General features: G+C 43.6%; 1 pseudogene across 1 annotated transcript; it reads right to left on the reverse strand.

Moving 5' to 3' along the window:
* Window positions 1-20,176: 20,176 nt before the first annotated feature.
* On the reverse strand, window positions 20,177-22,257 carry Gm8363 (predicted gene 8363; annotated as a pseudogene). Its single transcript, NR_073378.1, has one exon. The product of NR_073378.1 is annotated as a predicted gene 8363 (transcript).
* Between the last annotated feature and the right edge of the window lie 4,215 nt (window positions 22,258-26,472).

A 26,472-nucleotide genomic window follows, 5' to 3' on the forward strand; every position in this document is an offset into this window, starting at 1 on the left:
TGATGTATATTTTTGATATTTTCTTTTTAGGACCATCATGAGTAGTGCTACCATGAATGTTCTTGTTCACAATGCTGATTGATGATTTTCAGGAGTGGGATTTCTGGTAGAGGGGTAAGGATGCACAAATTCCAAAAGACAGTTTTCTAAAGTGGTTTTGCTAGCTAGCTTTTTTGATATAACAAAACTCCCAAAATATAGTGGTTTCTAACAGAGACTCATGGTTCTCTGGGTCACCATAGGAGACTGGATTCATCTAGAATGCTTACTCCATGTGTATCAGCTGGTTTGGACCAGCCTTTGCAGTCAGCTGGTAGTGGATGGTCCCATTCATGGGTCTAGCAAGCAGCTGGTTGCCATTAAGAGCAATGGTGGCACAGGTAACTCATTATGGTCTCCTGGCTCACTCATTAGAGTTATTAGAGTCCATGGTCATTAGGAGTGGAGGCTTGCTCATTAAGGTCATTAGGATCCCTGGCTCACTCATTGCCTGGCAATGGAATCTGACTCCAGTCACATGGTGGTAGTCACGGAATTCCCAAGACAAGAGAGTGAACTCCAACAGAGCAGCTCTCCCCTAGCTTTTTTTTTTTTTTTTGTGTCACACCTGCATACTTTTCCTGTGTCTTAGTAGTGAAAGAATGTCATGTGACTAAGTCCAGACTCCAGGAATGGAGACATAAACTTTGTCTAGCTGCAAATTAGATATGCCAATTGCAACTTGCATATACATGTGTGGATACTTAGTGGCCTTTTAAAAATTAATTTCCCACAACATTTTGCATCAATGTATGTTCCTACTAGCCATGATTAACATCCAGTCTCATCTTTATCAATCCTTGGCATTGCCACGCCTCTCTCATTTTAGCTATTCCGCTGGGTGATAACATCTTCTTTTGCTCTTAATTTTCATTTTCTTCCTGATGACTGGTGCTATCAAACAGCCTTTGTGCTTGTTCCTCTTTGGATGTGCTTTCTTCAAGAGCCTAATCAAGCTCTATCTGTCTCTTTTCTATGCGATATTTTCCTCTCAATTATTTGTAGAGTACACAGACATCATGTGATGGTTGATCTTGCTTGTCAGCTTGACCGAATCTGAAATCAAACAAAAAGCAGATAGCTGGGTTCTCCTGTGACAAACTTTCTTGATTGTATTATGTGAAGTGGTAAGAGAGTCCCCCCAGATATGGGTGGCACCTTCCCATGACATCCCAGGGAAGGAGGTGGAAGAAGAAAGTTTGTGCTTTTTGCCTGCTTGCCTTCACTCTGCCTGAGAGGCTCACTTGCATCATGGCTGCCAGCACTGAATTCCTTCAATATGAGGTTCCAGGTTTGGACTTCCAATTTGGATAGAAAATCAAGCACTCATTCTTTATGTTAGTAGCCATCTTAGCTACCCGTCTATTTCTGTGAAGAGACACCATGGCCTAGGCAACTATAATGAGAGAAAGCATTTACTTGGAGCTTGCTTACAGTCTCAGGGGTATCGTCCATTATCACCATGTAGACCAGCACTGGAGCAGTAGCTGAGAACTATATCCTGATTTGTTGTAGGGAGAGAGAAGGTGGAGAGAGCAGATAGGGGGAGGGGGGAGGGGGAGGGAAGGGGGAGGGGGAGGGGGAGAGAGAGGGAAGGGGGAGGGGGAGGGGGAGGGGGAGAGAGGGCGAGAGGGGGAGGGGAGAGGAAGAGGACTTGACATGGGTTTTTAAAACCTCAAAGACCATCCCAATAACACTAGCAAGGCCACACTTGATCCTTCTAGTCATTTCAAATGATGTCACTCCCTGGTCAGTAAGCATTCAAATATATGAGTCTATGGGGGCCCTTCCTATTCAAACCACCACAGTAGCTATCCATTTTTCCATCTTCTTTACATTTAGTGCCTTGAATCCCATTTAAATGTGCTACAGTTACATAAAGGTGACGAGGCTCTTATCCTGTGTTACCCTCTGGGCACTGTATTATTTTCTTTCCCGTTTAGGTATATGGCCCATCTGGAATACCATTGAGTTGTGAAGTAGGAAATCAAGGCTCACCCTTACATAGACCAACTGTCGTTTACTGGAGGGGTCTTTTTTTTTTTAATTAGGTATTTTCCTCATTTACATTTTCAATGCTATCCCAAAGGTCCCCCATACCCATCCCCCCAATCCCCTACCCACCCACTCCCCCTTTTTGGCCCTGGTGTTCCCCTGTACTGGGGCATATAAAGTTTGCAAGTCCAATGGGCCTCTCTTTGCAGTGATGGCCGACTAGGCCATCTTTTGATACATATGCAGCTAAAGACAAGAGCTCCCGAGTACTGGTTAGTTTATATTGTTGTTCCACCTATAGGGTTGCAGTTCCCTTTAGCTCCTTTGGTACTTTCTCTAGCTCCTCCATTGGGGGCCGTGTGATCCATCCAATAGCTGACTGTGATCATCCACTTCTGTGTTTGCTAGGCCCCGGCCTAGTCTCACAAGAGAGAGCTATAACTGGGTCCTTTCAGCGAAATCTTGCTAGTGTATGCAATGGTGTCAGCGTTTGGAAGCTGATTATGGGATGGATCCCTGCATATGGCAATCACTATATGGTCCATCCTTTCGTCACAGCTCCAAATTTTGTCTCTGTAACTCCTTCCATGGGTGTTTTGTTCCCATTTCTAAGAAAGGGTAAAGTGTCCACACTTTGGTCTTCATTCTTCTTGAATTTCATGCGTTTGGCAAGTTGTATCTTATATCTTGGGTATCCTAAGTTTCTGGGCTATTATCCACTTATCAGTGAGTACATATTGTGCGAGTTCCTTTGTGATTGGGTTACTTTACTCAGGATGATACCCTCCAGGTCCATCCATTTGCCTAGGAATTTCATAAATTCATTGTTTTTAATAGCTGAGTAGTACTCCATTGTGTAAATGTACCACATTTGCCGTATCCATTCCTCTGTTGAGGGGCATCTGTGTTCTTTCCAGCTTCTGGCTATTATAAACAAGGCTGCTCAGCCTAATGTGATACCACAAAGTTCTGTTCACCATAGTCATTTAGTCACACTCAATATTGGGAAATGTAAGTCTTCTGATTACTCATCAATACTGAGACTATTGTCATCCTTTATATTTCATTAGAAGCTTTAAACTCACCTTGTTAATTTTTAGCTTGTCAATGACCTATACACATTCACTGTGAGGAGTTATGGAATGTGTTCATTGGTGTGAGTGGAGTTATCCTTGGAATGCTGAGGTTGAGGGTTGAGGAGCTGCCTCAGTGGGTAAAGACCTCAGCAAGGAATGTAAGGACTGCAGTTTCAATCTCAGAGCCCACACACATGCTGAGTGGGAGTTACGGCTCACCTGTAATGCCAGCGCTTGGAAAGGAGAGACAGGGAGTGCCTGGATCAACAGGCAAGCCATAGTGGTGAACTCTAGTTCTAACTGAAGACTCTGACTGAGTAAGGGAGAGAGCACACACACACACACACACACACACACACACACACACACACACCACAAACACAGACACACACATACACATATACACACAGACACATACACACAGACACATACAGACATACACACAAACACATGCACACATGAATCCACCCATGTACTAACACACACGTGTGCACGTGCAGCGGTAAACAACAAAGGTACAAAGTAGAAGCTAAGGATTGAATTCAGGCCTCCACATATGTTTCCATGCTAAGATACATGAACATGTACAAACATCATATATACACACACATACCAAAAAACAAAGTGGAGAATAACCAAAGAAGCTGCCTGGTGTCAGTTTCTGGACTGTGCATGCATGTATGTATCTCATTAAACACATTTGATTGTTTAATTAGAGACTTTACATATTCTATGCAACTTATTGCTATCAGTTTGATGATTTTTTTGGTGTTTCATTGAACACAATGTTGTCTTCAAAGTCCATTTTCTAATTTTTCTCCTGACATGTAGAACCATGGTGCTGGTATCAGGATTAGTTTTCCGTAGCCCTTTGAAGGTGTTCTTTTTTCTCTTTTTGCTATGGGTTTTCACCCACTTAGCCTTGACTTCCAGCAGTCTTTCAAAGGTATGCTAACATATGGTTAGGTTTGCATTTGAATACCCAGAAACCTCAAGCTTTTTGTGTCTGTGCTTGATGTCATTTGTTCATTTTGGGCAATAGGTTTCTGGCGCATTCTTTGCCCTCTCGTGGAAGTTAAACTATAGGTATATTAGAAATTTCTAGAATGTTTCATATGTCTCTTTGTTTTTTTTAATTTTAAAGCTTTTTTTCTCTTCATATTTCAATTTGGATTTAAATTTTTTATTTTTTTATTTATTTACTTACTGTGTGGGTGATTTACATATATGTATTATGTGCACCATATATATGTTTGGTGCTTGCAGTAGCCAGAAGAGTGCATTGGATCTCCCAGGACTGGAGTACAAATGATTGTGAGCCACCATGTGGGGGCTGGGAATTGAACCTGGGTCTTCTGGGAGGAGCAGACTATGCTCTTAACCACCGAGCCCTCTCTGTACCCATCCATTTGTACTTTAAAATTTTTACTTATCTTCTAACTAATTATCTCTTCTTTCAATTACTACTAAACCCAGGTTTTGAATTCTCAATTTACTTATGAAAATTGTCACTTAATGTATTCTTTTTTTTTTTTTTTGAGACAGGGTTTCTCTTTATAGTCCTGGCTGTCCTGGAACTCACTCTGTAGACCAGGCTGGCCTCGAACTCAGAAATCCACCTGCCTCTGCCTCCCAAGTGCTGGGATTAAAGGCGTGCGCCACCGCGCCCGGCTAATGTATTCTTTAAATAGGTTCCAGTTCTTGGTGAAAATCTCCATAATTTTATTGCCACTTCAATCATATTTTTATCTAAAATTCTAATCCTCATAAACTTAGTGTCTGGATCATAGGTGTTCTCTTTCCATCATCTTGCCTTTTTGATCACTCTTAGTTTTTGTTCACTGGTCATTTTTTTTGTATAATTGATAATAATTTGATTAAAAGCTAGATATTTTGTATAAAAAATTATACAAGGTGTAGATCCCCCTTTCTAAGTTAAGAGGTAAGATGATTGGATTTCAGGTTCAGATTTTGGTTTAGTTTTGAGATAGGGTCTTGCTATGTAGTCCTGGCAGGCCTAGAACTCAGACCAGGCTGGCCTGGACCTCGGTATGATCCCTCTGCCTCTGCCTCTGCCTCTGCCTCATGAGTGCTGAGCTATGTCACTGAGATGGGACTCAGACATGCATCACTAACCTTGCTAAGGGTTTCAGACTAAGCAAGGGATACTTATTTACTCCACTCCAGACACTAAGCTCTGACTAACTTGGGGACAGGGGATGGCTTGGAGGGAAATTACCCAGTAACCATGGTCCACACTAATCTAGCATGCTGATTCCTCAGATCCTTTCCGTCATGTAGACACGAACTTTGAGTATTGTGTGCTATACCATCTTAGTGTTCATTTGGCCTCTAAGTTTCTGAATAACCCCTGGAGGAAATTGCAGTGGTAGCCATCTGGTTCACCTCAATGTATTGTCTTTCTCTCCAGGATGTTGGCCCTTTGACGTTCTTTGGTTACTATCTTTATTGCTTTACTCAGTGTGTGTGTGTGTGTGTGTGTGTTTATGCCTTTACGGTTATGTTCATTGTGGAACTCTGTCTTCCATGTATGGCATGACAGTGGCCATCTTGAAATGAGAACACCTGTGATGCCCACATGAGCCCCTCCCAAGCCTGGTTTACTAATGGAAGTGGAGGTGGGGGCAAAATGAAGTGCATAGACTCTGCCCTTCTGGAGTGAATAAAAATAGAAAAATCCCACAGTGTGCTTGTGGGAGAGGTAATTGTGTGATAGTGTGTGTGTGTGGTGTATGTGTCAGGGGTGGGGGAGGGTGAACATTGTCACCTTGACAGGACCTATCCAGTCATCTAGAAGACATGTTTCTAAGCATGCCGTGAAGGAGTCTCTAGATTATGTTAGCTGGAATGGGAAGACTCTCTATGTATGGTATCATCTCATGAGATGGGGGTCACAGACTGAATACCAAGAAGTGAGACAAGCACCAGCATTCATCCCTCTCTGCTTCCGGACCGTGGATGCACGTGACCAGCTGCTTCAGGCTCCAGCGACTTTGGCTTCCCTGTCACAGTGGACTGTGACATCGAGCAACCCCACCTTCCTTATGCTCCTTTGTCCGATGCTTTGTCACGAGGAGGAGGCAAGTGACTAATACAGTCTGAACAAGTTCCTTATGCACAGGTGGAAGCAGAAGTCCCCACTGTCCCCATGGAAGAAGTATAATACTTTGTCAGAAACCTGCCTGGTGGGAAGGAAGGGAGCATCTTGTCTCCAGTGTGAGTAAAACTTGCTTCTGGGTCTCTTCAGCTCTACTGCCCTATTTGACACAGGGACTTCTGACAACTTGGTCACACATTCTGTAACTTTCCATCAGTCTGAAGACCCTGCATTCCTAGCATTGGTCTCTAGGGGGAACAGAATCGTTGTTTTTGGCTGCTGAGCAGCTGGGAGCAAGGCTGGGGCAGCACCAGAGGGTCCGCAGAGTGGTCAGGGATTAGCTTTGACCGACCCACTGGGATAAAATATAGGTTCATGTTATTGAAAGCCCAGCGAGAGAAAGAACTCACATAAATAACCCCCTCTTAAGATCTGGCTGTTGCTGTGTCTAAGGAAATGGTTTCCATAGGAAACAATAATAAAAACAGTGTTATTTTTAAGCTGGAATGAATGACACTTTGGTGTCATCCAGATTTTAAAATAATTTAAAATAGCAGAGGAAATGTTTGGATATTTGGCTATTCACAGCATCCTTTGCGGTCTTGCTTCTCTTGTGACCCAGTGGAGAAGAGATAGCCCCTCTACATGCGACTGGAAGACACAGAGACACTTCCAGCCGCTCCAAGCCAGCATTGTGAATTCTGACTCTGCAACCAGATGTCTCCTTTTCTTCTTGGTTGAGCATTTTCCAACCTGAAGATGCGGAGGTTTGTAGATCGCTCTTTCTAATTCGTTGAAGAATTGAGTTGGAATTTTGATGGTGATTCATCTGGAATAACAAAAAACCTAGGATAGCAAAATCTCTTCTCAAGGATAAAAGAACCTCTGGTGGAATCACCATGACTGACCTAAAGCTTTACTACAGAGCAATTGTGATAAAATTTGCATGGTACTGGTATAGCAACAGACAAGTAGAACAGTGGAATAGAATTGAAGACCCAGAAATGAACCCACACACCTATGGTCACTTGATCTTTGACAAGGGAGCTAAAACCATCCAGTGGAAAAAAGACAGCATTTTCAACAAATGGTGCTGGCACAACTGGAGGTTAACATGTAGAAGAATGCAAATTGATCCATTCTTATCTCCTTGTACTAAGGTCAAATCTAAGTGGCTCAAAGGACTCCACATAAAACCAGAGACACTGAAACTTATAGAGGAGAAAGTGGGGAAAAGCCTCGAAGATATGGGCACAGGGGAAAAATTCCTGAATAGAACAGCAATGGCTTGTGCTGTAAGATCGAGAATTGACAAATGGGACCTCATAAAATTGCAAAGCTTCTGTAAGGCAAAGGACACTGTTAATAAGACAAAAAGGCCACCAACAGACTGGGAAAGGATCTTTACCTATCCTAAATCAGATAGGGGAGTAATATCCAATATATATAAAGAACTGAAGAAGGTGGACTCCAGAAAATCATATAACCCCATTAAAAATGGGGCTCAGAGCTAAACAAAGAATTCTCTCCTCTGGAATACTGAATGGCTGAGAAGCACCTGAGAAAATGTTCAGCATCCTTAATCATCAGGGAAATGCAAATCAAAACAGCCCTGAGATTCCATCTCACACCAGTCAGAATGGCTAAGATCAAAAATTCAGGTGACAGCATATGTGGATGTGGAGAAAGAGGAACACTCCTCCATTGTTGGTGGGATTGCAAACTTGTACAACCATTCTGGAAATCAGTCTGGCGGTTCCTCAGAAAATTGGACATAGTACTACCAGAGGATCCCGCAATACCTCTCTTGGACATATATCCAGAAGATGTTCCAACTGGTAAGAAAGACACATGCTCCACTATGTTCATAGCAGCCTTATTTATAATGGCCAGAAGCTGGAAAGAACCCAGATGCCCCTCAACAGAGGAATGGATACAGAAAATGTGGTACATTTACACAATGGAGTACTACTCAGCTATTAAAAACAATGAATTTATGAAATTCCTAGGCAAATGGTTGGATCTGGAGGGCATCATCCTGAGTGAGGTAACCCAATCACAAAGGAACTCACATGATATGTACTCACTGATAAGTGGATATTAGCCCAGAAACTTAGAATACCCAAGATACAAAGCACATGAAACTCAAGAAGAACGAAGACCAAAGTGTGGACACTTTGCCCCTTCTTAGAATTGGGAACAAAACACCCATGGAAGGAGTTACAGAGACAAAGTTTGGAGCTGAGACAAAAGGATGGACCATCTAGAGACTACCATATCCGGGGATCCATCCCATAATCAGCGGCCAAACGCAGACACCATTGCATACACTAGCAATATTTTGCTGAAAGGACCCTGATATAGCTGTCTCTTGTGAGACTAGGCCGGGGACTAGCAAACACAGAAGTGGATGTTCACAGTCAGCTATTGGATGGATCACAGGGCCCCCAATGGAGGAGCTAGAGAAAGTATCCAAGGAGCTAAAGGGATCTGCAACCCTATAGGTAGAACAACATTATGAACTAAACAGTACCCCAGAGCTCTTGACTCTAGCTGCATATGTATCAAAAGATGGCCTAGCCGGCCATCAGTGGAAAAGGCCCATTGGACTTGCAAACTTTATATGCCCCAGTACAGGGGAATGCCAGGGCCAAGAAGTGGGAGTGGGTGGGTAGGGGAGTGGGGGGGAGGGTATGGGGGACTTTTGGGATAGCATTGGAAATGTAAATGAGGAAAATACCTAATAAAAAATAAAAAATAAATGATGCGGAGGTTTCCTTTAGTAGATTGCATTAACAAACTAACACCTGGGCTTTATTTTCATATGAAATGATTTGCCTTTAATAAGAACAGTTCGCTCTTTGTGATGCATTTTTACACCTCTCTCTCTCCATCTATCTATGTATACACATACATACAGAGGGAAGGAGAGTTGTATAATTAAAGTCTTACAGTGTAGCCCAGGATAGCTTGAAACAATGTTGCTTAAGGGATTCTCCAACTGATGGTGATCCTACTGCCTTGGCCTCAATAGTACTGGGATTATAGTAAATATATACATATATGTATATACATATGTGTGTATGAAATATGATATATATAACATGTATATTATATATATATGAAAAATTAGTTCTTTTTACCAATTGCTTTCTGTTTCAGGTAGAGCTACAAATCCCACAGGAGAAGCACTAGGAGGAAAGGTGGAAGTAGGTCAACTTGGGGTACCGGGCAGTAGGAAAATGTCCAGGCAAGTGGGCTTGCCCATCAGTGCTCAGGGAAAGTAGAAGATGAGCCATTGTTCACAGACATGGTATTGACAGCTCAGTCCCTCTATCCTCCTTTAGGGAGATGTTCTAGTTTGCTTTCTGTTGCTATGCTAAAGTACTCTGACCAAAAGTAACCTGGGGAGGAAAAGAGTTTATTTGGCTCGAATTTCTCGGCCACAGTCCATCATGGAGGGGAACCAGGGCAGGAGCTTAGGCAGGAACTAAGCTGTGTTTCTACCACAGCACCGTGCTGATCACTGGCTCATGCTCAACAGGCTTCTTTATACAGCTCAGGCCCACCTGCCTAGGCATGATGCCGCCCACTGTGGGTTTAGCCTTCCCACATCAATCATCAGTCAAGACAATCTTTTGCAGACATCACAGGCCAGTCTCATCTGGGAAATCCCTCAGTTAAGGTGCCTTCTTCCCTGGGTGACTTTAGGTTGCATCAAAAAAAAAAAAAAAAAAAAGACATTAAAAACTAATCAGGAAAAAGAATTTCCGAGCTTGGTATAGTTGACAGTATGTGGAGGAGAACTCTAGTGACATCAGTAGCATGTGACAAAGCTGGGCTCAGAGTCTCCAGGGTGAGACTCATCCTAAGGTTGTGTTCTCAGGGTGTGTTCTCATCCTAAGGTTGCCCAGCTGGAGATTAGAGAACCAGACAAGAAAGCAAGTTCGGCAGTGGTCAAATAGGTTTCTTTCTTGTCACCTTCGAGAAGTTTCCAGAAAGCCAATTGTATCAGCAACTGCCATCACCTCTGCTATTAGGAAGCAGCCGTTTAAGTGATTTCACTGTCAAGGCCTCGGCTTGGAAAGACAACTTCCGGAGTGAGGAGAAACTACACGCTAATTGGCAGATGAAACTAGGATGGGCCAAGCATGTCTTCAGCACAGCACAGCACAGCACAGCACAGCACAGCACAGCACAGCACAGCACAGCACAGCACAACCCAGCATGTGTTGCTAGGGCGCTCCTCCTAGGGTTTCTAGGGTAACCATCATCTCACCATCTCACAGGGCTATTCCTAGCTGGACGACGACAATCAGCTTCTGTACCCGAAGGTCTCTAATTCTGCTCATTATCTGGCTTTCCAGCCTGCCTTCCTTGATGTACTCTGTTCCCAGAAACCTGCCTGCCCCTCAGCCACCCTTCCAGAGGCCACAGCAGACCACGTGACTTTCTGGTTGCCGGCCACATGCCTCTTCTCGGCAGCGTTGAGCAGGTGTAACCCCCGTTCCCGTTAAAACGTTGCCCTTTTCCTGCCTCTTTGGAACTGTGCTCCGGCTTTTCGTTTCCCTGGTGAAGCTGTGCTCGGTGGGTTCGCTGCCTCCTGCCTTCTGTCCCTTAAATACCAGCATTCCCCGAGGTGCTTCCCTGAGCGCATGCCTTCATTTCTCTACGTATTTATTCCTACTGAGTCCATTCATTTGCATATATGTTAGAGTAACATATATGTTATCCAAGCTGGATGTGGTGGTACATGCCTTAAAGGCAGATGAATCTCTGTAAGTTCAAGGCCAGCCTGGTCTACATAGGGGCTGAGTTGGGAGATCCTGTTTTAAAATGAAAGGAAACAAAACAACAACGGAAACAAAGGGTTAATCACAGGAAAACTATATTTTAAAAGGATAAAACATACAGGTACATAATTCTGGACCTAGATATCAGTCACCTATATATGTACAATTGTGCAATTTTATAAAGATCATACCATTCTGTACACATGTAGCAGCCTGCTTTTTATTTTTATTTATTTAACTTGTTGGTTTTTTGAGTCTGGGGCTCATTATATAGCCTTCTCTGGTCTAGAGCTCCCTATGTAGACCAGGCTTGACCTCAGCCTCGCAAGCATCAACCTGCTTCTGCCTCCTCAGGGCTAGGATTAAAAGTGTGTGCCATCACTACACAGCCTGCTTTTTAAAAACCCAATAGTGTAGCTTGAACATTGCTTAAACTGCCCTTTCATTGCTGTGACAAAATCCTGGACATAAAAATCTCAGCAAAAAGAGAGAGTTCATCTGGCTCATGGTTTCAGCCCGTGCTGCCAGGCTAGCTCCATGGCTGTGGTCTGAAAGGGGCTGTGGTGTCACTGCAGGAGCCTATGGGTAGAGCCTGTGGGTGGGTGGAGCCTGTGGGTGGGTGGAGCCTTGGGTGGGTGGAGCCTGTGAGGGGAGCAGCGTTAAGCATCTTGTGGCACTGGAGAAGCAGAGGCCTGCGACAGGGACAGGAACAGGGACAGGAACTTGTACTCAGGGATGACTTCTAAACATCCCTAACAGCTCCTAATCTATGGAATTACAACTATAGATACCAATCTGTGGGTTGGTCTATTGATCTCAAGGGAGCCCTCAGGCGCCAATCAGCTCTCAGTGATTGGAGGCACTGGCTGGGGACCACATCTTCAGCACCCCCTCTTTTGAAGGACATTTCCTAGTCAAGCCATAACTAATACTCTTAGAGGTCAATGCATCAACTTTACTATCACTTGGGGCTGTGGTCATCAACCTCTCTACCGCTGTGACCTTTTTATACACCCTTATGTTGTGGTGACCCTAACCATAAGATTAGTTTGGTTGCTACTTCGTAACTGCAATTTTGCTATTGCTGGGAACAATAACGTAAATGTCTGTGTTTTCAGATGGTCTTAGGTAACCCTTGAAAGGGTCATTAGATCCCAAAGAGGTTGTAACCGACAGGTTGAGACCACTGCCTTAGAGCTGTCACCACATTGTGTTTACTGGCGCTGCCATAACAGCCAAGTTCCAGTGACTGGGTAAACTTAACTGAGTCCTTGCTGGCTCACGGGTCTAGAACGTAGAAGTCATAGACCAAAGTGTCAAAGGGGTTAGCTTTTCAAAGTTCTCTCTTTGGATTTTGAGTGATATCTTCTCCCCCGTTTCCATGTGGGCTTCTCTCTGTGTGTGTCTGATATGATGAATTAGGGCCCACTGTTTTAAATGCTTTATATCCAAATGCAGTCACATTCTGAGGTCCTGAGAGCAGAATTCCAATGTATGAATTTAGTGGCGCTGAGCAAAACTTCATCCCGTGGCACATACCTTTGTTTAAAGTGAGTCTTCACTTATGGTCACTTAAGCCATTTTCCCCCAATGTTTAGATATTGTCTTGCCAAGTGCCCATCAGCCCCAGGGATGGAATGTCCTGAATGAGGAGTAGAGGGTCAGTAACGGTCTGGGCCAAATGCCAGTTTCCCCTGGGATACTACCAACTCGTGGTCATTCCTTCACCTGTGATTTTCTGCCCTACTATGGCCACCATCACTGTGCCCATTAGTATCCCCTGCCTGTGGTGTGTTTTGGTTACTATACAATGTCAGCTGCTGGGTCTCACCCATTTGTGCATCCATAATCCACAGCATACGCTCAGACTCTATGGAGATGGGTGGAGTCCACCAACCCCAGCCCATTGTACCTTTGTACTCAATGCTTAGAGGTTCAAATTCCTTTGTTTGTGACACTCAGGCTTCTTTTAATTCTTTTACTTCTGGGCTCTCCTCTTCTTTACTCTATTTAAGCCATATATGTTTATATATATATATGCATATATATATATGTACATATATATTTATATTTAAAGCTTTGCCTTAAACTTTCTGAACACCTATATTAATCTAGATATTGGATCTATGTCACTCTTAAGACACAACTACTACATAATGGAATTCTATTATCCACTTTCCCTTTTGCCAGGGAGATCAGGAATATTTACTGGAAGCGATCCTGATGTTGATCAAGGAACACGGTGAAATTTTCTTGTGGTGATGGTCTTACCTACAGGCAGGATGGACCATCTCAGAAGACTTACCGTATTCATGTATAGCTTAGTTCTTTATTCTATCTATTCCTCCCTTCCTAGGTATTCTTTCTCGGGGATGCTCGACCATTCTGTGTTTGTCCAGACCTTATGACACACTCTGCTTACAAACAACTGCTGGATGTCTGACAGGAGTGCAGACCTCCTTCAGTCTTGAAGAACCAGACCTGAAAGGACTTCATTAGTTTCAAGATAAGAGATGTGAGAAGGGTCCCTGGGGCTGGTGAGATGGCTCAGTGGTTAAGAGAACTGATTGCTCTTCATAGGTCCCGAGTTCACTTCCCAGTAGCCACATGGTGGCTCACAACTATCTGCAATGGGATCTGACTGTAGTTGAAGACAACTACAGTGTACTCATATACATAAAATAAATAAATCTTTAAAAAATGTCAGAAGGGATTTCTCTTACATTGTTGTTTTCAGAGGGTGGATTTTTGTCTGAGATAACAATTGTTTGCAAACACTTTTACTGGTTTCAAAAAAATTGAAAGTAGAGGTAAAATCTTTCTTTAAAAAAATTAAGAAATACTGCTGGGATCTAAAATATAAAAGATAACACTAAAATAAAAATATAACACTTGCCCCTGTGCCCACTATGCATCTTAAAAACACAAATCATTATATTCTGTTTAAATCTTGAAGTTTTGCTTTCCTCTTCTCCTCTACCCCTCTGTCCCACTACCCAGCCTTGCTGAAATAGCAAATGTCCAGAATTTTATATTTAGCACCTTTTGATTTCTTTTAAATTTCAGCATGTGTGTATTTAGTCATAGGCAATATATCCTGTTAATATCAATATAAAACATGTAATGTATAACCTGAAATATCCCCTATTTTATTGAGTTATTGTTATTAAAATTTCTATATTAAAAATTATCTTCTTTCACTAATGAACTGTTCTCCTATATAAACAACCTCCATTTTCTTGATATGGTCTCCTACTAATGGACATGCAGGCTGTCTTTAGATTTATTTATTTATTACTATTGGAAGTGATGGTCTAGGTAGCCTTAGGCATGTCTTCCTACATAGAGCATTGTAGAAGGAGGTAGTCTGTGAGCATGCCTCTGCTTCACCTCCTTGCCAGCCTCTGCTATTGTTTAGTAGTGTTTAGTGTTTATTATTTAGTGTTTTTTTTCTCCTCAACCAAGTGTTCTGCTAGGCAGTGGTGAGGGGGTTTGAGGAAATCATTCTTTTAGTCAGTCCACGCTGCTGTCATGAAATAACATAAGCCAGGTGGCTTAAGGAACATCTATTTCTCACTGTCCTAGAATCTAGATGCCCAAGTCCAAGGTAACCTGGACTCTGGCAAGGGCCATTGCCCTGGCTCTCTCTGTGGGCATTCATACATACTCAAGTAGTATTCTTGCTGCATCTCGCACAGGCGAGAGCTTACAGATGGATATAGGTAAACATCACTTATCTCTCTTATTATAGGGTTCTAATCCCATTCACAAGACACCACTCTATGACCTAATTACTCCACAAAGGCTCCATCACCAAAAGACCATTATATTAGGATGAGACCATCAACATATGTCTTCACAAGGGAGGGACAGAAACGTTCAACTCACAGCACTTAGCCTAAGCTGTGCAAATACCACCCTCAAACGTTTAAGAAAAAAGTCAAGTGTTTAATTATAAGTTTCCACAAAAAAAGAAATCTTGTCCAGGGATTATATTTAAATGCACAGTGAATAAAAATTAGGAAGAGTTAATTTCCTGTTTTAAATTATATAAGCTTTTATTTGTGAAAGGATCAAATATATTCAAGTTGAGTTTGGTTTTTGTTGTTGTTTTAAATGGTGGCCTGGGTAAATCTGGTAGCTCGTCCTCTTCCAATTTAACCACTAACTTCAACTCCTGGCCTGTTGTCACAGCTATGCTTTAAGGGCTGGAGCGAGCCTCGGATCCCCTTAGCATCCAAACAGGAAGCTGGCACAAGGCCCCTTCCCTCTGGATAAGGACCAATCAAGAAGGATCTCCTAGAGGGGGCGTGGCCTGAGGAAACCAATGAATCCACCAGGGAAAGTCAATGCAGTAGTTCGCTGGTATGGCTTGGGGAAGTACATTCAAAGGACTTTTATCAAAGTCTGTCACACGATTTCACTTCAAGCCACAACAGTAAGTGTACTTATGTGGCCCCTCTATATAAAAGGTTAGAAAGCAGAATACAATATAAGACCATCAGTGAGGCGAATTTTCTTTGTTTTGGGTGGAGGTAGAGTGGGGTCGGGGTGTGTGGAGGGAGGGGCGTCTGAACCAAGGTACAAGGAAAAGGAACCCGTTCTTTCTCTGAGCACTCAAAATGTTCCACATGACAACAGTCTAGGACTAAATTCCTTCTAGCCCCAGAGGGAGGCAACCCTTTCGTGCTTAGTCAGGCTGCTGCAATCAATTCACTGTACCACAGGAAAAGAAAACAGAAAAGCAGAGGTGAGATAATCGTGTTAGCGGCTCTCACACGATACTCCAGACAACCAGCTTAAGAGGAAAGGCTGATTTTGACTACAGCCCAGGGGTGGCTGGCTTGCTGCTCTGGGACCTGTGATGTAGCAGCATATCAGACAGGGAGTGCCTGGGAGAGAGAGCTGCTCACCTCTTGTAAGCCTGGAAGCAAAAGGAAAGGAGTGGCCCAAGTTGCCAGGAGTCCTGTAGTCCTTCAAGGGCACTCCCACCTGTTGTGACTGGCTTTTGTTTTTTTACTAGGCTCCATCTCTTAAAGATTCTTAACCTTCTCCACAATACTGCCTCTGGGTAGTGACCAGGTCCTTTGTCCTGGGGTCTTTGGGAAATACTTCTTAGAAGAACTGAACAGTAACCAAGTCTTGAGTCTCAATAACTGCAGAATCTACAGTAATACAAAATTACTGGACATGTGAAGAAGCAAGAGAATGTAACCCCACGAATCAGGAACTTCCAAGGACTAGGAACCAGGTGTGAGATGACTCAGATGCTGGGACCAGCAGGCGAGGACCATTACAATATGCTTATGAGCCAAGTAGGGTGGTGGTACTCACCCGCAATCCTAGCACTCAGGAGGCGAGGGGATCAGGGACTCTACACTGGACTCACTATACAGTATGTTGAAGGCCACCCTGAACCACATGAAACCACATATCAACACTTTACCTGCTCCAACTTAGAAAAAGGGAAAACAACAAAAAGGAAGCCCATAGAAGCAAGTCTGAGGACTTACAGAAACGGTTATAACAACAGAGTAGATGGGACAAAACTCAGCAAGAAAATCCCAGAGAAAAACAGAAGGGAAATTTAAGAAACAAACACTAAGCCAGGTATAGTGGTAGACACCTGTAACCACTGCACTGGGGAAGCAGAGGTGGGAAGATCACCACAATTTCTAGGCCAGGCTGGTCTACAAATTGAGTTGTAGGCCAAGCAAAACCTGAATATCCAAAAGAACTTAAAACATCTGCAATGTAAAATGCATTGTTATTATTATTTCTTTTTTTTCATAGTAGTCGTAGAGTGTGTGAGTGTGTGTGTTCATGTGCGTACTATGGTGTGCATGTGGAGGTCAGAGGTCAACTCTCAGGAAGGAGTCTGTTCTCTCTCTCACCAGGGTTCTGGGATCAAATCTAGGTCATCAGGCTTGTGCGACAAGTAAAGTTTACTCACTGAGCCATCTCGCTGGCCCTTACTCTTTCTTTTCTTGCTTTTATTTTCTCCATTTATTTATTTATTTATTCATTCATTCACTTTACATCCCAATCGCAGCCCCCCTCCTAGCCCCCTCCCACTTTTTCTTTTCTTAATGTCATAAAATAACATGGATATTTAAAGCAAAATTAGTTTATCACATATCACATTTTATAGTCTTGTATGAACGCAGTTATGTGATGTGAGTTGCATAAAACAAGAGTGAAGGAATCATATTGTTTTAAGATTCTAACATTTATGTATTAAACTCTTAAGAGCTGTGGTAACTGCATGTTTGGACTCCCAGGGTAACTACCTAAAAGCAAGGCAAGATCGGTAAAAAGCCAGTAGAGGAGTTAACTGGACTGTTTGGAAATGTTGCTAAAATCAAGAGAAAACAAGAAGGGAATAACAATCCCTCAGAACATCAGACACGACAAACAGAAAGCAAATCACACAGTAGATGAACCATGGTATTGATCATATTAAATGGAAGTACATGACCCGCCCATTGAAAACAGGCTGATCAGATTAGAAAAATGATAGTAAGACCTGCTTACATGCAATGGAAAAGTTACCTTCTCAGAGAAGATGGAAATCAAATAGTGGAAAAAGATGTACTATATAGATAATACACATAAGATATTGACAATACACATAAGAACATTGGGGTGGGTGGCACATTGACTAGTTTTAACTGTCAACTGGATCCAACCTAGAAACTCTGGGCAAGAGAGTTCTAATGAGGAATGATCGAAATCAGCATGTCTGTGGGGGATCCGGTTGACTGTTAATTGACATAGGGAAATCCAGCCTACAGTTGACAGCTGTCTTAGTCAGGGTTTCTATTCCTGCACAAACACCATGATCAAGAAGCAAGTTGGGGAGGAAAGGGTTTATTCAGCTTACACTTCCACATTGCTGTTCATCACCAAAGGAAGTCAGGACTGGAACTCAAGCAGGTCAGGAAGCAGGAGCTGATGCAGAGGCCAAGAAGGGATGTTCTTTACTGTCTTGCTTCCCCTGGCTTGCTCATCTTGCTTTCTTATAGAACCCAAGATTACCTGCTCAGGGATGGTACCACCTACAAGGGGCCCTCCCCCTTGATCACTAATTGAGAAAATGCCTTACAGCTATATCTCATGGAGGCATTGCCTCAACTGAAGCTCCGTTCTCTGTGATAACCCCAGCTGTGTCAAGTTGACACACCAAACCAACCAGTACAACAGCATTCCCTAGCTTGGATGGTATAAGAGTAAAGACATCTAGAAGCAAGCACGGAAGGATCCAAGTGTTATTCTGTGTTCCTGACTAGATGTGGTACTTTAAGTTCCCCTTTGAAGTAGTTCCTCACAATAGTGGTTTGGAACTGGAAGACAAGCAAGCACTTCCCTTCCCGATAATTATTGTTTGTTTGTTTGTTTGCTTTTTGTCACACTAACAGAAATGAAGCTACAACAGGTAAAACAGACTTCAAGACAGGGATGCAAACAAGTTTCAATTTGTTCAAAAGGACTGAAAGCTCACACATTCCTTGACTACAAATGGTTAACTCAGAAATGCAGAGCTGGGGCCATAGCTTAGAACGAGCCTAGCATACACAAGGCCCTGTGTTTGATGCTCAGCAAACACACACACACACACACACACACACACACCACTTAAAATGGATGAGAGAGATCACAAAAAAAAATTAGGAAATACTTTGGAGTCTGTAATTGATACACAATCCAAAATGTGCGAGATGCATATGAGCTGATGTTAGAGGGAAATCTATTTTAATTAGATTTAATTAGAGGGGAGTATTTTTAATATTTCAAACAAAATAAATGAAATCCATAGAAAGAGGTACAAAGAAGTCTATTCCACTTCCCCTCTTCTCTCATTGGAATTTGAAAGAAAGACACCTGGCAGGGCAGCCGCAAGTCTCAGCACTTGCTCAGTGCAGGGAGACGGAGAACAGAAGAGACAAGGCAGCCATGCAGTTGTGAGTCAGGGTCCAGCATGTTCAGCAATGGAGGTGGGCAGAGATGCTGGCAACACTGTGGTACATCAGAAGGCAGGGGTGTGAGGAGCCTCAGAGAACACAGAGAAAGCATGTGTTTGCTTTGGCCAGAATCTAAAAGGGAAGAGTTAGAGACAAGGAAAGGGAAAAGTCCTACTTTCCTGAGGACTCAGGGCAGGCTCTGTCGTGCCACGTGCCATGGCCCCACAACAAGCCCTGTCTTAAAAGTTAGGCTTCTAAAGAAACATCAATACAGTTGCCAAACTCTAGTACAACAGCGTGAAACTGCCAACATTTATAGGCAACGATCTTACAGATAGCAAACGGAGAGTAGCACAATATTTTGGACAACTGTGTAGACATATCGAACAACTTAAACCGAAAAAAAAAAAAAGGTGAAAAGCATAATTTACCAAAAGAGACAGAGGAAAAAAAGAGAATAGCAGAAGAGTTTGCTTTTTTTTTTGTTTTTTGTTTTTTATACTTTTTATTAGGTATTTTCCTCATTTACATTTCCAATGCTATCCCAAAAGTCCCCCATACCCTCCCCCCCACTTCCCTACCCACTCATTCCCATTTTTTTTGGCCCTGGCGTTCCCCTGTACTGGGGCATATAAAGTTTGCGTGTCCAATGGGCCTCTCTTTCCAGTGATGGCCGACTAGGCCATCTTTTGATACATATGCAGCTAGAGTCAAGAGCTCCGGGGTACTGGTTAGTTCATAATGTTGTTCCACCTATAGGGTTGCAGATCCCTTTAGCTCCTTGGGTACTTTCTCTAGCTCCTCCATTGGGTGCCCTGTGATCCATCCATTAGCTGACTGTGAGCATCCACTTACGTGTTTGCTAGGCCCCGGCCTAGTCTCACAAGAGACAGCTATATTTGGGTCCTTTCAGCAAAATCTTGCTAGTATATGCAATGGTGTCAGCGTTTGGAAGCTGATTATGGGATGGAACCCTGGATATGGCAATCACTAGATGGTCCATCCTTCTGACACAGCTCCAAACTTTGTCCAAGAGTTTGCTTTTTAATTGAATTAAACCTTAACTTGAAATAGAATGTTAGGATCGAATGAATCAATTGAGAATTCTGTCAAATAATTAAAAAAGAGGAAGAAATAACAATCTTACCATAGGTTTTTCAGTAAATAGATGAAGGATTATTCTTTTGGGGGTGGGGTGGGGAGGTAGCAACACTTTATTAAGCTAGGCCAGCCAGGAGGCAGCACTGGAGTGAATAGCCCCATAGGGGCAAAAACTTACAGATATATACTACCTTCCACCCCTGCCTCGCTGCTCTCCACTCAAGGCTGGGCTGGGCCATGGAAGGGGCTGTATAGGTCTGGAAGCAGGTATGGGCTTGCTGGTGTGTGAGCACTCTCAGAGACATTGTGTCCACTGCTGCCCCCAGTCCTGGCTGCTGAGTGATCTGTATAGTCATTAGTCTGTGGAAACAAGGCGTCAGCAGAGTCCAGCCATTGCCCTATCCCTTGTATGCCAGGCCACTTATCAGTTGCAAGGTGGCCAGCATGGAGCGGCACACCTCAAAAGCAGGCTGCCCAGCTAAAAGCTCTGAAAAGGGACACCATTCATTGAGCTGGGGGAACCGTGAAGCCAACTGGTTCCCATAGGTATGGATATCAAATGGCACATGCTGCTCCTGCAGAGGGAAAGGACATGTTAGCTTCAAGTGGAGAGACAGGTCTAGACGAAGCCCAGGCTCTAGTTCCCAAGTAGCATGCCTCATGGAGCAGTGGCTGAATCTTATCTTCCCAATCCCTGATGCGTTGGCTCAGCTCTGTCTCCTGGATTAACTTCCGGGAGCTTGCAATGAAGAGTTCCACATTTCTTTTGACCAGCTCCTTGTATCTCAGGGGCGCTGGCATGGTCAGCAGTTTCCCCAGGTATCTCCCCTTCAGGTTCCTCTGCATATTCTTTGGGCTCTAGAAAGTCATCTGCCACCCCTGGGTCTTCTAGGGACTCTTCCAAGCGATCCTCATCTGTAAGCCACAGATCCTTCCATCTCTCCATTATCTTACATCTCCGCAGCTTCTGAAGGGTCTCCAGCCATTCTTTTTCATGTTCCCAGTACAGAATATCCATGTCTGCAAAGGTGGGGCCCTTCTGCCAAGCCCTCCTGCCATCAGTGTGTTTAACATAGACATTCAGGTACCACTGATGGAAGTCCTGCAACTCGGTGGCATCCTTCCTCTTGCACTTCTGTCCTGGAGCCTCCTCCACACCAGGTGGCACAGAATAGGGTTTACCTTTCTTGAAGGGCTTAGAGTCCAAGGAGTCAAAATGGTCCAGGCTCTGCCAGGGGTCTGGGGTCTCGTGGAGCCGGGAAGCAGGTTCCAGTGCCCCTTGTCATTCCCATAGCATGTATCTCCTTGGCAAGATGGCACTCTGCTGTGAGGTCCCAGGCTCTGCAGGCTCTAGAGCAACCTCCAGGAGCTCTGCTTCATCCTCTGCATCCTCATCTCCACCGCTGAGCGCAGGACCATCTGGCTCTTGGGAGACGCTGAGTACAGGAGCAGGACTCCCATTCCTAGACACTTCTATTGGCTGCTCCTCAGTGTCCTCAGGATCTTTCTGGCTCCTTGACATGGGTATGGCCCCACAGGCCCCACAGGATCTAACACAGAGGAGCCTCTGGAGTTGACGGTACATGTGTTCATCCTGAAATCCTTCCGGCTGGCCAAACCCTCACCCTGACAGCTATACAAGGGGCACATGTTCTTTCCCACTTCATCAGGGGCCACCAGGGCCATGAGCTCACTGGATGCCTGGTCATTTTTTGGATCCACATTAGCCCAGCAGTCAGAGATGTGGTCCAGTGGCAGGAACTCACCCTATGTCCCACAGGGAGTCCCTGAGTTGACAGTCCTGTTGCTCCCAATTTCCTGCATTGAATAGAGTTGCTTGGGTTGCCTCTTGCCAGAAATAAAATCTAGAGCCTGGTAGACCAGCGAGGTACTCCACCTTTTAACTATAGACATAGACTGAGCCCTGGATCAATAGTGCTGCCTCAGTGAAGTTCACTGTGGTTTTGCCTTCATCAAAAGAAATGCAGATCTGGTCCACCTCCTCCAGATACTCGCCCAGCTGTGCCACCATGTCCACCTCCCAGTTCTTAGTGAGATACCGGATGGGCTGCGCAGAGCACACCGCCACATCCATCATGTCAGAATGGGACTAGAGGCCGGGACAATGGTTCAACCCGCCCCTGGTTCTGAGGGATTCCTCCTCCCCTTCCCCCCTCCCCTCCTCCTCCTCCTTCTTTTCCTCTTTTTAAAAAAATATTATTTAATTATTATTACTTAGATGAGTAAACCGTAGCCGTCTTCAGACACACACCAGAAGAGGGCATCAGATCCCATGACAGATGGTTGTGAGTCGCGATGTGGTTGCTGGGAATTGAACTCAGGACCTCTCTGAAAGAGCAGTCGTTGCTCTTAACCGCTGAGCCATCGCTCCAGCCCTGAGGTATAATTCTTATACTGATTAATGAGATCAATTTCCTGCATTGAAAGTGCAGGAAATCCTGAAACAAGCATTTTATGAGAGACAGCACTTGAGCTTGCATTATATAATTATCTCTCTTCACTAACACAAACCCCAACAGCTTCGGGCTGAGCTACAGTTGTAACCATGTAAACAGTTTCCCCTCTGCAGGTGTTTTCTGTAAACAAACCTGTCCTTAACCCTGCAGAATCCTCAAAGGATAAACAGGAATAATGATGCAGTCTCTCTGGTTTCTCCCTCCCTCCCTCTCCAGCTGTGTAAACTCCCCGTCTCCCCCAGACTCCTGAGGGACCTTTGGTCTCTCTGGGACCTTTAAAGAATTGGTGATTTCTGTTTCATGAATTTCGGTTTCATTTCCTTGTTGGAACTCACTTGCTTGATGCCCTCGGTTAGACTGTTCTTGATGGTGGCCACCTTGCCAGATGGTCACCGTCAAAAGGTGGAGACTGCAAGTCCTAATTAGAAAGAAGTGGGAGAGGAAGAGGCAGGCAGATTTCTGAGTTTGAGGCCAGCCTGGTCTACAGAGTGAGTTCCAGGACAGCCAGGGCTACACAGAGAAACCCTGTCTCAAAAAAAAAAAAAAAAAAAAAAAAAAAACAAAAGAAAGAAAGAAAAGAAGCAGGGACAGAAGCTGTTGAGGTTCAGGCCAGTGAGAGGCCACCTCAGAAAGGTGGGTGGTGCCTAAGGAGCAACACTTAAGGGTGTTTGCTCTGAACGTAAGTGCTCACCTGTGCATTACCACTGAAAACATCTGAGCAACACACACACACACACACACACACACACACACACACACACACACACACAGAGAAATTAGGAGACCAGAAACCACAACAGCTGTCTACTATTTTTTATTTTTAGTTGTCTGAATGAGAAAGAATTCTAAATATTTTCTTTTCTGGTTTGTTTATCGTGGTGCTGTGGGTTAGCAAGTCTGAAACCCTTAAAATATTTTTTATTAATCAATTTTTAAAAACAATTTCCTGCATGTATAAAAATGCATTTTGGTGACTCTGTCTCCCTTCTGTTCTTAGGTCCCTCATCCCTGCCAACCTCTCCTCCTTACAAATCTCTTTCCTGTATTCATTACTTTTGTGTGTATAGCCCACAGAGTTCAACCATCTGAATAACTTTGGGTTTGGAACTATCCTTTAAAATATGATGAGCTTACCAGTGGGTACACAACTGGGTACTAGAACTTTAATTTTTTTCAAATCCTATTTTTAATGATGGTTCTTAAATGCTTTAACCTCCCTTCTAGATCACCACCCACAAGGGATAGGGGAAAAGAAAGGATACAGGTAATGGGGAGTAGACATGTTTAGAAAGGTTCTTTGGAGCAACTCCCATCTGTGTTGTCAGGCAATCAGTAGGGTTAGTTTGTATGTCAGCAGCGACAGCTTGATCCAGTTGCAAACACTTCACAGATACACCAGCCATCCAGTGCCATAATGTTGGGATAGCAAAAACCAATCAGCAGTAGTGGCATGACCTAGCAGAGATATCCAGGCCTCAGCCAAATCAGCACCAGTCAGCAGGAGGGATTCAGACCAATGAGACACCAGGAGTTCTTGGGTGTGTCTCTTTCAGTGGAGTGAAGATAGGGAAGACATGAGACCAGTAAGTGTTTCACAACTAGCTCTAAAAGCAAGCCCTTCTCAGTCAATTGAGACTTATTTACACTCCTTCCAAACATCACATGTGGGTCTGCCTTGCCATGTGTCTTGTCCCAGTTGCACGTGAGTCTGTCCCAGTTGACATTACTCTGCCAATTGGCCTGAGTCTTTGGAAGCAGCAAGAAGCTGCAGAACACCACCAGAAGTTCTCTGGTGCATTTCTCTCTATGGAGTCCCGACAAATGGAGCTCAACTATGCAATGTAAGGCAGACCAATACATGTGCATCATCACGTGTCCTTTCACATACTTGCTTTAGCCAGTCTTTCACCTGTGTCTGCTTCAGTGAAATGTTCCTTCACTTGTCTGCTTTAGCAAAACATCCTTTCACTTGTGTCCAATTCAGGAAATCACCCCTTCACCTGTTTGCCCCAGCAAAACACCATCTGACACTACTTTCTCAAAGAACTCTTAAGTTTTCGCTTCTAGGGACTGTGTGTTATTCTTTCCCTGAATCTGCTAGACACAGATGAGTGGTGGGGTTTTGTGAACTCCTCCCCATCCATGTGTTCCTGTTAGGCAGGCCTCACTTGTATGAGCTTAGCTGTCAGTTCATGACTACCATGGCTTTCGTGTGCTTAGAGCATGGCACTTTGCTCTCCTCTCTATATTCCACAGCATTCCCTGAGCCTTAAGGGAGTGGTATGAATGTCTTGTTTAGGGCTTTCAACCATCTACAGTCTCAGTATCCCGCACAGCCATGGATCCCAGCCTTCACCTCCATTAACTGCAAAGAGAGGTTTCTCTAATTTAGGCTGAGAGTAGGCTTTGTCTGTGAGTATTAACAGAAAGATTTAAAAGGTAGCCAAGTAGCAGTAGTAGGTCCCCTACCCTGGGCCTCAAGGTTTTCCTAGTCACAAGCTTTGAGTGGTTTACAGTACTAAACACGTGTTATCCCTTGGGTATCAGGTCTCATATTCAAGCATGGAATGGGTTGGCTATTCCTGCTGCAGCTGTGGTACCATTTCACCAATGGGCACATCTTGCCTGGCATATTGGTATTGTAGTTCATAGAATTCATTTTGCATTCTAGGCTTAAGGACATTTATTGAGAATTATGAGGGGAGAAAGCTACAAACGTAAAAAGAAAAAAAAAGCAAAGACTATAGATTGCACTTTGGGATTGGAATTGCACGTGTAAGTTTGAGTAAATTGCTTTTAATATTGAAGAAAATAGATGTGTACATATATGTGTGTATGTACTAATCTTTTTTTTAGAAAAATAGAAACAGAAAAAACATACATGCAGTTCCTACTAAAAGATACTAAGACCTGTCTGAGAAACATCATACTGCAGCATGAAGACAGGGAATGTCTGATATTGAACCTGGAAAATTGGATTGAATCAGCAGGGAAGCAAGTGTTTAAGGAATACCAAATGACAGGGGATACAGGGGAGATAGTTGGGGAGCTACTGCTAGTCAGATCTGGAGTAATTCAAATATCAAAATAACTATTCATGGAATGACTTATAACCCATTATATAAAATAAGTATCCCGGGCCATGCTTATACAAAACAGAGTAGAAAGTATGGAATGTTGCTAATGAAATGGACACAATGTTTTGTTGTGGCAGAATGCCAAGAAAGAGGAAGTAAGAAAGCCGAGAGGGTGAAAGAAGGCAAGGATGGGGGAAGGGAAGGGAGAGAGGAAGAGAGCAGGTAACAGGAAGGAAGCAGACAGGAAAGGAAAGAAGCAGGCTAGGAAATCACCAGTGGGCACCAAAATCAGTTACAGTCTTCATTGTTGTAGCCGATAATATCAAAGAGAACTAGCAATTTCAAATTGGAGAAACCTACTTACCCCAGTGCTCAAAATGAGTATCACCTAACCTTATCACAGGATAAGCCAGAAATCTTTTTGGCACAATACTGAGAAAGATACACTGTCTCTATCAGAATTCCACCTGACCCTGGCCCTGCCAAGGGAATGGAAATGAATTAAACAGGAAGGCAGGAAGTGACCTGGCTCATTCAGAAAACTTGTCAGATCTCTGAAGAGTAAGTTACTATGTTACATTCATAAACAAACCGAGAAATTAGTCTATATTAGAACAGATTAAAATGTATTCTTGGGCTGGAGATGGCTCAGGGTTTGAGCACTGACTGCTCTTCCAGAGGTCCTGAGGTCAATTCCCAGCAACCACATGGTGGCTCACAACTGTCTATAACTGTAGTTCCAAGGGATCCTATACCCTTCCCTGGTGTGCAAATGTACATGCAGACAGCCCAGCCATGTACATAAATACATCTTTAAAAAGCATTCTTATTAAGG

Source organism: Mus musculus, chromosome 17 (genome assembly GCF_000001635.26).
Source record: "Mus musculus strain C57BL/6J chromosome 17, GRCm38.p6 C57BL/6J".
Classification (NCBI taxonomy): Eukaryota; Metazoa; Chordata; class Mammalia; order Rodentia; family Muridae; genus Mus; species Mus musculus.